General features: G+C 30.2%; 1 protein-coding gene across 2 annotated transcripts in view; it reads right to left on the reverse strand.

The window, feature by feature from the left end:
* The window catches only part of LOC113397386 (protein O-mannosyl-transferase TMTC1-like), a 177858-nt gene extending 167311 nt beyond the window's left edge, over positions 1-10547 (reverse strand). Inside the window, exon 1 of one of the 2 annotated variants that reach the window (XM_026635702.2) lies at positions 10315-10547. The gene's annotated coding sequence lies outside the window, so the exon portion shown is untranslated. Of the gene's footprint in view, positions 1-10307 lie in introns of both variants that reach the window. The other variant, XM_064217539.1, reaches the window with a different exon arrangement.
* Between the last annotated feature and the right edge of the window lie 2570 nt (positions 10548-13117).

A 13117-nucleotide genomic window follows, 5' to 3' on the forward strand; every position in this document is an offset into this window, starting at 1 on the left:
TAGCTCAAAAGATTTCATCGTTAAGACGATGTGAAGTGACTTTGTTTTATACAATGTAGAGATGAAACAAAACATCGTTAGGAAACCTGCATATTTTTGGTGAATCCCTCTATCTATTATCTTGCCCACCCTTATAATGCAGGTTGCATTACAATGGCGTGGAATTAGCAGAAGTGAATAAATACGTTTGTTTAGTAATCGTTATAGATTACCGATAGACAATTTACCCGCGTTGTAATGAATAAGATATCAATAAACAAAGACATAATAATATAAAACCCTTTATAAATAAAGCTTTGTAGTCTCAAAAAGCTATTGTAAATAGTTTTAGAACAAAGTGTTTCTATATGTGAACAAGCTTGTTTATTACTTTATGCTGAGTAAGGATTAATGATCGATAAACTCTATGATCATTGTACTTCAATACTATTGATCAACTAAATACAAAATCGTCCCAAATCAAAACATGCTCCCAATGTTCGCTTTAATTAAGTTTATTTCAGTTTTTATTTTGTTTCTACTTTTAATTTTTTTTATTTTATTAACGATACTTTTCTAAAGTTTAATGTGTAGTCACCGCTGACATTCTGGCTGTAAGATATTTTAACCATTTCTTACATCGCCAATGAGCCACCGATCTTAATAACTAAGACTTAACACACAATAAAACACCACAACAACATTGTGTATTACCGATTGGTGGTAGAATACATGGTGAGCGGGTTGGACCTACCCAGACAAGCTCTACCACCAATACGACTCTTTAAATTTTGCTGTAAGATAGAGATATATTTTCATTGAATTCCTAATTTAAAAATATATAGTATATAGTAAATGGGTGAATGTCTAGAACCAACGATGAAAGGATTTGTTTTAAATGTTAGTTACATTATAAATCTCACAATATTATATATGAAAATTTTATACACTACAAATATATTTCATACTGTACGTTTTTTATTTTGACCCAGCAATGAACGTTACGTGTTAACCACGCGTTTGGTGTAACACGAAACGTTTGTGAAGCACTAATTAACATTTCCTTAGGAAAAACTGCGCCAATTTGTTAACTTTATAAATGCATTAAAAATGTACTGCAACAAATATGAAAAAAAAAATAAGAGAAAAAAAGTCAGGTGCTAGTGATATATTTAATGGTCAACTAAGAACCTCCGATCCGAATAGGAAATATGGTACACAATTATGTGCTCAAATAGTTAAGTTATCCATGCTCCCGACCCACCTGGGATTAAGCTCAAAGTCTTGGGATTGGCACATAAGGTAACCACTATACTAATATAATAGCAACGAGGCTATGCTATGCTATATCACGCTATATCACGTTGACAATCTATTTTTTTTTCACCATAAGCTCAAATTAATAAGGATATTATAATAAAGAAATACAAGTTTAAATATTGGGGATCACAAAAACATATGACTTGTCGAAACTTGGATCAAATATCAAACTAATTTTTATCTTATCAATCAAGCTCATCAAACGTCAGCTATTTTAAATTATAAATTATATTAATTATTTTAAAAGTAAACTAAAATATCATAATACGCCTATAAAGATAACATAGATATTAATTCACTAGAATCGTGAAAGATTATAGTTAAAAATTGATTGAATCAAAGAATCAAGGTTCTAAGTATCAAGGTTTATATATTATAGTCGGTCAATGCCTAATAACCAAGGGAATTGATTATAGTACGATATACCCGTATTATAAACAACCCCCTTGGTTGCACCATAATACAGTATTTTATCAAAAACCCACAAGAAGTGGCATTACTTTAATGCATAACCACAGAATCGACTTGAAGATTCTATTATGATAGGCAAACAATCTCTTTATTGAAATTTTTCATCCTCACAAGAATACTCTTTGTGGATGTATAAAAAGTCCATTGTACGACTAATGCATACCCGTTTTGCACTTCAAAGAGCCATTAATTCGTTTTAAAATAAGAAAGAATAACACATGGGTGAGGCATTACATTGTTTAAACACAAAAGTTTGTAGAAAATTTTAAATTAAAATAAGGTTTCTTTTGTAATAAATATAAAGAACTAAGAATACTTTATATATTGATAACAAAAGATATGAATATTCATACATACACTTATTGTTAATGTATAGAGAATAATAGGACTAAGACCCGACTAACGACTGCGAGTCCGTACTATATGAAAAGCAGAAAATCTTGTCTTACAAAATGGCCATCGATTTAAAAAAAAATAAGTTTAATTCTTATGCTAATAATGAATTAGTACACACGCTCTGGATGACAACTTATATTGTAATGACTAAAGTTTATAAGATAAGTTTAGCTCTTATTTTTTTTATTGTTATTTTAACAACGTAAAATAAAGTAATATTTTCTTAGAAAATATTAACGATCTTTTTTTTATTTATTTTTAATGATTATATTTAAGATAGGTCTGTTTTAACTTTAAAAAAAAACATTAATTATATACAAAATGAGACTACTTTACCCAATTAAGGCATACAAATAGTTAACCACCTACGACAGACGTAGCACCGTAGCCATAGCTTGACCACTTCAACCGCTACGGGCTATGTAGCAAGGCTACGAACATACCCTAACCTTATTCTATTACCTACCGTCTATTACATTATAAAAAGTAGTTAGTATTATTTTTTTTGTAACTCATACAGTCTACATATAGAAACATTAAAAAAAATGTACTGGTTACTGACGAAATAAACTTAGAGTGTATTTTCTTGAATTTCAACAATTGTTATTTAAAACATGAATAATGATATATATTTGCATTTACATTGGCCTGTAGCCAATCATTTAATTCCCAGGCCGTGTTATCATCTAAGATACTATTAATTTTATAATTTTCAAAATGTACAAAATCTTTAATCTAAAAAAAGATTTTGTACTAAGAATTTTCTAACAAAAACATTATTAACCTAGTTAAATTACTAAGCTTATATCTGTTCCTAATACTTGTTTGTCACAGTTTCCAGAACTTATTTTTTATATTTATACAAACTAACTTCATTATTAAAAAATAGTTTTTTTTTTGTTTTTTATGATATATAACCTATTTTACTGCTGACCAAAATGTATAATATAAATAAAACCATTGAACAACAACTACACTGCTGTGTAGTGTCATATTAATTCATTTAAATAGATTCCTATTTATATAAGGGAGAACTTAAAAAATATATTCTGTCAGTGAACAATAATACATGTGTATTCATAGACAAGAGGGAAAATAATTAAATAAGAAATACTAGAGTTAAATGATGATCAGCTGAGAGATAAAACTAAAAATAGCCTACGGCGTAGGCCTCCTCTACGACGGCTATAAAAAATATTGTGTATAATAATTATAGTTATTTTATATTAATATAACAATTATTATAGAATATGTTATTTCAATAACGAATAGATTAATTAATATAAGTTATTAACAATATATAAAATATTTATTTTAATGAAATAAATAATATCACATAATAATGTTAAATAAAATATCCGATAGTTTGAACGGATTTATGCCCAAATCTAGATTTATATCACATGAGTTACTATTATTGGCTGTCAAATTATAATAGAACATGAGCTTCATTATTATTATTTTTATAAATAAATATATATATAGTTAATATTATTTAATCACTAACATATTTCGATCGGTTCGAAATTTAAAATCATTTTAAATAATTTAAATTATACATGGATTCGATTAAAACATAAAACGTTAAACGCCTGAAGAAATAACAATAAACCTTTATATAAATGTAATGGCTGTATGTATAACTGTCCAATTTGAATAGACATTCGATTCTCAGCTAAATGAGAACTAATTTGAAACTCAATAACAATTCGGGACGCACAGAGCCTACGTTATCTCGCTATTGTGACGGCCATGTATTTTAATAGCATACCTCTAGCAAGTATATTGCTCGTATATTTTTACTGTATTAATTTCTAGTGGAAGCATATTTATTTGTTACCGTTAGCAATTAAAAATTTGCGAAGGTTGAATGATAATAACCGAGTAGGGTAATAGCAGTAACTAGGGATGAGAGTAGATCAACTAAGTAGATAAACAGAAACATCACAAACGAGTAATATCTGAGGCACGATTTTCATTTCCACTCATATAACAGTATATATAATTAACATAATTTAAATGAATTGTAGTTTAAAAGAATTTCATTTCAACAGATTATAATCAACTGAAAAATAATGCTTTAAATTGTAAACAGTTTTATTCACAATCTTCCTACAGTAACAATCTGTCTATTATAATTTAAATATATTAAAATTGCTCGAGCCGAGATGGCCCAGTGGTTAGAACGCGTGCATCTTAACCGATGATTTCGGGTTCAAACCCAGGCAGGCACCACTGAATTTTCATGTGTTTAATTTGTGTTTATAATTCATCTCGTGCTCGGCGGTGAAGGAAAACATCGTGAGGAAACCTGCATGTGTCTAATTTCAACGAAATTCTGCCACATGTGTATTCCACCAACCCGCATTGGAGCAACGTGGTGGAATATGCTCCATACCTTCTCCTCAACGGGAGAGGAGGCCTTAGCCCAGCAGTGGGAAATTTACAGGCTGATTATGTTATTTATGTTATGTAAAATTGCTCGTATAATTTTCAATGTTATATTTAACTAACGACCTAACCCGGCTTTACACGTGTACAATTTATCAATAAAGAGAATGTTTTGATATAAATATAATTTCTACCGTATAGCACTCAAGAATAATATAGCTTTCTACCAGTAAAAAAATTGGAATTAGATCTTTACTTCAGGAGATTACCTCCTACATACAAACAAATTAATTTCATCTCTTTATAATATTATTGTATATTAGTAGATTATACAATAAAATTATCATAGTAAGTTACAAAATATCAAATTCAAATAACAATTTTATTCGAGAGTGTTAGAGTTCTACAAGATATCGTTAATTTGTCGCTCGATCAGGAAAGAAAAATGTTTATAGCAAGATAGATTATTCACGGCTAGAGTTTGCTACGTTCAAACTTAGGTCGTTTCTCCCGCATTTAGATATAAAGTATCTATCCATGAGAATCTCATCAAAAATCGTTTAGTAGTTTCTTATTTATTTATATAAATATGAAAAAGTTTCGCTGAAACAGGTTTACGTGTTTTGCATAATGAGAATTTCTGCTATCACGTCGGCAATATTGACCGAAAAATATTTAAATTTATAATGCTTTTACAAATAAGTTAAGAATACGCTTAATACTCTTTTTATGCATGCCGTTCTCAACTTCTTATCCTAAAACTAATAAAAATAATTATAATAGAATTGTCAGTAGCAAATATTATGTGAGAATATGTGCTCAGTCGATTGAAAAAAACAATCTGTGCCTTTTATACGGTGATGCCAAGCCGAGCCCGTCCAGTAATTAGAACCTCAAGCAAAAACGTGGGTTCCGACCCGTTGAAGCACCACTGAATTATTTTTTGTTGTAACTGATATTGAGTCCACCGACCCGAACTAGATGAGTTCTAAGCCCAGCCGTGGGATACTTACAGACTTCCAATTATACAGCAATACTTAACATTGTATCAACAAAGATGTTACAATTAAAAATCAGTACCCAATCAGAATTCCTTGCTTTATTTCTTAATAACTCCGAACAAAAATCTTAGAATTAAAGTGCCGATATAAAATGCTATATAGTTTACATTCCATTGAAACAATGTGTAGTAGAAATAGTTAATTAAACAAATCGCGCGTGGCTCTCGATCGGGTCCGTGGATTATCCGGTTCTTTCCTCTGATCCGGATTCTTACGCTAACAGCTTTTAAATTCCCTCCCCATTGCCTGCTAAGGGGATTCGTGCTAAAGTAACGTATAAGGATAATTGAATATAATGACATTTTTCACGCATTATAAAGTCAATTATCTAAAATACATCATTTGTGATTTTCCAATATAATATTGACTTTAATTATTAGAAAAGAGCCTATTAACTCACCTTTTAAAACCTTTTAACCGATCATGGGTTCAAACCCGAGCAAGACTCTCTGAATTCTCATGCGTTTAATTTATGTTTGTTACTGTACGTTTTTATATTTAGCTTATTAAAAATATTGTACCGTTTGCTGACTGCAAATACGAAGTATGTGATGAAATATTGTTAGATTTTATAAAACTGCTTAGCAGATGTGATTTGCAATGACGATAAATGAGGACAGATGGAGAAAACTCCCTAATTAATTTAACTGAATGAAAAGCTTACTGAAGTATTCTGTATATCATCGCACAAGGACTCCTCGTGAGACATGGGGTCTCAGTACTTCAAATGTTAATTGTATACATAAGTTGTTTGTAATGAATTTTATCAAAAGTAATCCAAAAAGATTGAATTCTGACTTTGTATATACATCTTCTTTATTGTATATTTTGTATCGATCCCGGATAGTCCAGTAGTTTGAACGCATTGTGAGTTCAAACCTCCCTGAGCTTGAAGCCGGTCAGCACCACTGAATATCCATGTGCTTAATTTGTTGAGGAACAAGAAATGTTTCTAATTTAGTGAAATTTTACTATATTTGCTATTTGCTATATGTGTCATTGGAGCAGCGTGGTGGAATAAGCTCTTAAACGTCTCCTCAAAGGGAAAGCCTTAGCCCAGCAATGGGATAATGAACTGTTACTAAATTGTATAAATTGTATAGTTAAATAATCTCCAGTGTAACTACAGGCACAAGGGACATAACATCGCTGCAAAGGATAGTGGCGCATTGTTGATGTAAGGAATGGGTAATATTTCTTAAAGCGCCATTGTCTATGGACGGTGGTGACCACTCACCATCAAGTGGCCCATTTGCTCGTCCGCCTACCTATATCATAAAAAAAAGATTCTAAAACAAGTCTAAGACCATATAATAAATAAATATATATATTTTAGTAATAATATATAATATAGGTATATATATTAAGCTCAAAATACATACTACGAGTATATCATGGGAGCAATCGAAAAATCAAACATTGTCCAATGCACAGTTATTAAAAATGGCGCGAATTATATTTTGGATATTTACAATTTCAAATATATGTTTACACTGAAAACAATTGATTGCTTAACTTAAGCGGACCGGAGGCTTTGGAATCTACATATACATAGTACTAATTATAACTCAGAATTAAAATTCAATGTATATGTATGTTTAGGTGAAGTTGTCTTTAGACATAGTTGCGAAAGTCGGTGACGCATTGACTATATAAGGGATGATTAATATTCCTCACAATGCCATTCTATGGGTGGTGGAAACAATTTACAATCAGTGACCTTGATGGGTTAAAAATAATGATAAATATTTCACCAATGTGTGAGGATGGTTACCACGTTTCATCAGGTGGCTTATTTGCCCATTCTATCAATTTTATATACTAGTATCTGTTGAAATTATGTCAGTTATATTTAGTTTCCTCAGACCCACAAAGGAAATCCTACAGGCCTTCTAGAAGTTAACGTTTACGAACTTTTATTTAAAATAAATACGAAAAAATACCGCTTTAGTTAATAAAACAAATATGTAACTCACATATATGTTAAAAGTACACGGTACAACGACAAATAACTATTGTCATTTCCCCTTAGTTTAATTTGACATTGAAAAGAGCTTGACAGTGTGTCGTTAGTTTTAATTCCGTCGACTGTGGAGTTCTATTAAAGAAACGCCTAACGTCGAGATTGTTATAGCGAATATCTTCCCTCCAACACATCACGTCCAACAAACACGAATATCCTCTTGATATTAAATTAATATACATTGATTTAATTGAAATTGTAAAAAATAAATTTATATTATTGTCATCAAATTGATCAAAACCAACAACCAACCAGTAAACGTAACCAACAGTATTATTACAAATAACAGTTCACGTTAATATTTAATAATATGTTACCAGTTATATGCTACGTTTTAATAAATGCATTCTATTTATTAATATTTTTAGATTTTTTTTGTAATAGCATACAAAATAATAATTAAAATTCAAAGAAATAATATTTAAAAATATTTTTGTTTAAAATCGTTTTAATATATATATATATATTGTATAACGAGTAACTCCACTCCAGAAGAGTCTAATGTTTTTGAGACCTACATACCTAATTCCTTCGAATTCCTCTCAGTTCACGAACGAATGTTGCCTTTTAAAGATTCAAAAGAGCTTGTAAAAGCACACTTCGACTTTGAGTTCGTAGGAAGAGTGGTTCTTTGAATTTAGTTAATTTAGTGAAAGAAAAAAATCGACTTCTATGCAGAGTTTTTTATAATGGAAAACTGTTATTATTTACTTAGTTTTGTTTAGTGAATAAAAGTGAAGCGATTTAAAATACTTTTAAGGCTTAAAACACAAATCTACAGCGGTTTGCACATTCCTTTTTTGTTTTGTAATAAATATATGTAAAAATAAATATTCGAGACATGCAAATTTTAAAAGTGTTTCCCAAATTAAAAATTTTGAAACATTATGATTACGCTTGAATTTTATCTATTGGATAAACATTATATAATAATAGTCAATGTAAGGCATTTAAACAATAATTTCACTACGTTTAATTATAGCGGGTCGGTGATCTCACAATTAATAAACATGCGAGTTCTCTCGCGATGTTTTTCTTAAACATGAATGAAGTATAAATTTAAATTAACTTCTTGGGAATTACAAAGATATACTTAAGATTTACACATTCGTTTAATTAAATTTCAACTAATTAGATAAACATATATTGTCATTGACAAACACATAAATGAATACGAGACATGTTTACGTTTTTAAACAAGTTCAAAAAATCAGGAGGTCCTCAATCCGCATGTTGATATAAATTTTTACCCGCGTGAAAGTTATAAAATTATAGCACACAAACCTCAAACACAAACACCTCCTATTTTACCATTGTATTTACATTAAATAATTTCCGGTACAAACTTCTACCACTTTTTCAAGCCTTTAAGCGATGATTTATCGTGATAGTATTTCATCTTAATCGATTCAGCAGTTTAAGCGTGAAGAGGTAGCAGACAGAGTTACTTTCTCATTCATTATATTAGTAGGATATGTTCGGGTATTATTTTATCGAAAGAGATTTATTCCGAAATTATCCCTTTTTTTAAAGATCTGATGATGAATTTTAAAGAAATATAACGGAGCTCTTCAATAAATGCCAGCTAATCAACGGCGATTGCTGCTATATTATTGCTATGTGCTCTTAACATTATTGTTGTTCAATTGATGATCAAGTGCGATTGATGCACTTTAATCAAATAATAACGCTTAAAACATCATCGCTTTAATAATCCTGTTATAGGACTATTTGTGAAGCTATCGGTTCGAAATATAGTTTTATGCGAGAATGATATATATAAATTAAATACCAATCATATTAACGCAATAACAAATTAATTATGTTGATACAGCTGAATTTCATTTAAACGTTTAAAGCGACTTATGGTTTATATTGTATCTGTTGTACCTGATCTGAAATATTTGGGGTCCAGACTTTTACGAATAACCAAAGTAACACACCAACTCGCCAGGTGAATGCGTTTGCTAGTTGCGTTGATTTTCATAACACTATACGCATAATCGAGGAGCTAGGTCATTATGTTATTGAAAGATGCATTTAATATAAACATACTTAGTAATATCTTACATAAAAATGAGTTACGGTGAACTGTTCTGCTCGGCCGGAAAGCTTAGATGATAGATGACGTAAATATCAAACATATCAAATTATTTACGTTTTGAAATACTTTACTGCAAAATACAAAAAAAAAATGTGCAAGGAAGCTTCATACCAAACGTATTTTAAAAGAAGAAAGACATGTTGCAAAGACATGTTGCAAAATAAAAATAGTCAACTCTTACATAGATATTCATATATACATGCGAAAATATTAATTAATTTTCAAATAAGTAACTGTGTAAATCATACATAGGACTAAAATGAATCAAGTTTATATCTTTTGACAAAACTCATAACGATTTAAAATAACATAAACTATTTATTGATTGTAATAAATGTCTCATGTTATTGTAAAATCTTATGTTAGAAAAACAAAAGTCGACTGTAGAACAATATATTCAGGTCAATAAATGATAACAACTCAGAACAACAAGAGGTGAAGTGAACAAAACCAAATTGAAAACGAATTTCTCATTAAAACACTAATTCCCACAAGATTTTATTTACAAATTCAACCTACTGCAAATTTTCCTCCTAAAAGTTTGTTCCATTCAAATAAAAACCACTCACCTTTCTTTCTTGATATTGAAGCGCTTCCTTAAAACATATTTTTTAATGCATATTAAACACAGAAAATATAGCTTAATATTTAATAATTTAGAGTTCTATTTTTCTCTACAAATCATAAACAGTACACAAATTCGTAACATAGTACGAGCTGCGATCGGTCGTATTTTCGACAAGGGGTTGTAACCGCGAGCACGACCACCCCCTCCGACGGTCGTCTATCGACTGACAGGAGCGAAGGTCCACAACACGTTTTTGAACTGCCAAGCTGCAGTGGCGACAGCGCATGCGCCATGCAACCGGCCTTCCTCTTGTAACATCTTAAACAAACCACTTTAAATTTTCGACCAATTAAGCAATTTAAGCCCGTATCGTTTATAAAATATGCGTTATATAAACTATGTTAATAACCTTGCGTATGAAAGAGTTTATATTTTAGAAGTGGCATAAAGAAAACTAAGAGCACATGTCGGTATTTTCTTTGACTGGTTGACCCTTGTTATTTGAATTAATCGCTATACAAAATTTAAAACGGTATTTTTTTCTTTTGATATATATTTCAATTTCCTACTAACATATATTAATTAAATTTATAAACGAAAATTTACTCTATAAAAACGATTATTAAAATAATTATTAAACACTAATTAAAACCAAAAAATAATTACTGCATCTACATAAAAGCTTTTACCTGATTAAAATATATATTCTAAAATGATTAAACACTTGAATTGCTTGCTTTCTTACATTGAATAAATTACTTAAATAACTTCAAAACAGTTTTTTAATTAACCCCTAACACGTTATAATCGTTATTTTATAACATTGTTATTCTGTAAAATGTAAAGGTTAATTCACGTACATGTACATCCGTTATTCAATAATTATTAAAGTACGAACTGTACTTCCGTCTTTATCTTCTAAAAAATGTGTTACTGACCTGGATTTGTACTCACGCCTTTTTATTAAAATTTACGTGATATGTCAATATTGTTCTCAAACCATTATTATTATGATTATTTTATGCAATAGGTAAGGGACGGTATCAACACCGCCCATAGACATTGAAGCTGTAAGAAATATTAACCATCCCTTACACCACGACAATGCGCCACCAACCTTGGCAGCTAAGCTGTCCCTGCCTGCAGTTACACTGGCTTAGTTACCCTTCAAATGGGTATACAACAAAGGTAATGGTCTTTGGTCGGAAAATATCTGATGAGTGATACGATTGGGCAGACTTGCACAAAACGATACCAGCAAGTAATTACACATCAATGACGATAAGATAAACATTGATATTCACATTTATAAATAGAACTATTCTTTACTAAAAACCGTGACGATTTATTAATGTTTTCATAGTTTTACACGATTCATCACCATGTCAATGCGGTCATTGTAAGTTATGGCCCAGTGAATAAATAAAAATTTATTAATTTACGGCTAGAAAGAATTACGACTCGCCGATGTGTTGATGTATTAAAAAAATGAAAGTTGTCATGATATTTTTTTTTTAATTTTTCGTCTCTTAAATCTAAATTAATCGACGATATATCCCTTCACATCGAATAGTATTCCAATTGAAAGAACTAAAACTTTAGAAAACTGAACATGTTTTATCTCTGGTTTTTCAGACCATAGTATTATAAAACGTTTCATCATCATATATAAAACTGCAAATAAGATTTATCTTTTAGGAAAGTTTCCAGCTAATAGAAGTGCACCTTAAATAAATAATGCATTAATTAAATATAACAGGAAATTTTAATTCTACTGTACAGATAATATTAGATCTCAAAGTATGTAACATGTAACCCCTAAAAATACTTGACAATGAATCCAATCAATTTAATCTTCTGCATTTTATTAAATTCTCACCCATCCCTTTTATTCTATAAATCATTATAAACGTACATCTCACACCCTCATGAAAAAATTTAAGTTATTTGCACGCAGTAAATAGCAATGATATTCATCTATCGCCCCTATTTCTGTCCCCCATTTCATTATCCAATATTAAAACACAGTTTACCAAGCCACCTTTTGTTCACGGTGATATTTTTATATAGTTCTATTTTATACATTTATAAATATATATATATAACGGGATGCAGTTACTTTGGTTGTTGATTTGGATAATTAATGAATCTAGTAGTTGGCAATAATATTTGATTGCTGATTTACTTTTAAGAGCGGGTCACCTCGAATGGAGTTGTAAGTGTCATGGCAACGCGAGTCGTTATGTTTTGACAAGCTACTCGAATGCGATGGTTGCTTGCAAACCCATTTGCTCTCAATCGAGATGAATTATTGTAATCCTTTGATATTATTATGATTCTTCCAAATGTCGGATCAATCCCCGAACCCAACTGTTCGGCATCCTGCTCCTCCGACATGTATATTACAAAAAATACGCTATACCTACTAGCCTGTGTTTATAATCTTTGATGAAACATTGTAAAATATTATTTGTAAATATATATTATTAATAATCCTAACAAGATCGTTATTCCTAATTTATTGTCGGATAATAATATTTTTGAAGATTTTGTGAATCTATTTCAACATAGAGTGTAGTGAAAATATTGAGTAAATTTAAGAAACCCGTTTTTTTTTTACTTTTATTATTATTAAAAACTAACCAAAACGAAAATAAACGACTAAGCAAAAGCTATTTGTTTTAAACATGGACTTAGATAATCGATAAAAGAATCGTATCTCCGTCCCCCAGCGTAAAACCATTAATAGGTAGATACCGTGTCCCTCCTCATAAACTCAGCTCGCTGCCGATTTGCATTTTTTA

The sequence above is a fragment of the Vanessa tameamea genome, chromosome 3, assembly GCF_037043105.1.
Source record: "Vanessa tameamea isolate UH-Manoa-2023 chromosome 3, ilVanTame1 primary haplotype, whole genome shotgun sequence".
NCBI lineage: Eukaryota > Metazoa > Arthropoda > Insecta > Lepidoptera > Nymphalidae > Vanessa > Vanessa tameamea.